The sequence below is a fragment of the Odocoileus virginianus genome, unplaced genomic scaffold, assembly GCF_023699985.2.
Source record: "Odocoileus virginianus isolate 20LAN1187 ecotype Illinois unplaced genomic scaffold, Ovbor_1.2 Unplaced_Contig_59, whole genome shotgun sequence".
In the NCBI taxonomy this organism is placed as follows: Eukaryota; Metazoa; Chordata; class Mammalia; order Artiodactyla; family Cervidae; genus Odocoileus; species Odocoileus virginianus.
The window spans coordinates 110859-112104 of record NW_027224376.1 but is presented as its reverse complement, the minus strand read 5'-3'; the positions used below and the strand labels follow the sequence as shown (position 1 = coordinate 112104).

General features: G+C 41.5%; 1 pseudogene; it reads left to right on the top strand.

The window, feature by feature from the left end:
* Window positions 1-248: 248 nt before the first annotated feature.
* LOC110152922 (olfactory receptor 9K2-like) lies at window positions 249-1246 on the top strand (annotated as a pseudogene).

Genomic DNA, 1246 nt, shown 5'->3' with positions numbered 1-1246 from the left:
TATTTGTGCTCTCACAACTAGTTTCATGACACTGCATTTATTGCCTAAATCGTGATTAGGAAATATATACAGAAGTGATACTTGCAAACATGAATGGCATTTGAGTTTGAAGGCACTGTATAAGTTTCATAAGGAAAAGATCTAATTCCACAGCATGTATGGATTAGTGATTTTTAAGGTTAAAATAAATAATGATTATAGAATAGCTTTGTGACTCCTATACTGAAAGAGATTATTTGTAGCTAGGATGACAGCCAAGAGTTCATTTGTTTATTTTGCCTTGTACCTCTCAGCAGGTTTCTGCCATGGGTGACAGGGAAACATGCAACTACTCAGAAGTCACTGACTTCATTCTTGTCGGCTTCAGGGTCCGCCCAGAGCTCCACATTCTGATCTCCCTGTTATTTGTGCTTGTCTATGCCATGATCCTTCTAGGGAAATTGGCATGATGGTCATTATTATGTTTGATCCCCAGTTGAACACACCAATGTATTTCTTCTTAGGCAACCTCTCCTTCATCGATCTTTTCTATTCTTCTGTTATTGCACCCAAGGCTATGATCAACTTCTGGTCTGAGAGCAAGTCCATCTCCTTTGCAGGCTGTGTGACTCAGTTCTTTCTCTTTGTTCTCTTCATTGTGACCAAGGGATTTCTCCTGGCAGCCATGGCTTATGACCGCTTCATTGCCATCTGCAATCCTCTCCTCTACACTGTCCAGATGTCAACACGTGTCTGTGTTCAGTTGGTGGCTGGTTCCTATTTTTGTGGCTGTATCAGCTCAATTATTGAGACCAGCATGACATTTACTTTATCATTTTGTGTTTCTAGGACCACTGACTATTTTTACTGTGATATTTGCCCCCTGCAGAGACTATCTTGTTCTGATCTCTTCACCCTTAAAATGGTTTCTTTCACCTTCTCTGTCTTCATTGTCTTCCCTACCATCCTAGTTATTATTGTTTCTTATTTGTACATTGTGACCACAGTTCTAAAGATACCCTCCACCGAGGGGCGTCAGAAAGCCTTCTCCACTTGCAGCTCCCACCTGGGAGTCGTGAGTGTACTCTATGGTGCTGTCTTCTTTGTGTATCTCACTCCTGACACATTTCCTGAGCTGAGTAAAGTGGCCTCCTTGTGTTACACCCTGCTCACTCCCGTGTTGAATCCTTTGATTTACTCTCTGAGAAACAAAGATGTCAAAGAGGCGCTATACAAACTTTTGGAGAAGAAAAGTACTATTCTGTGA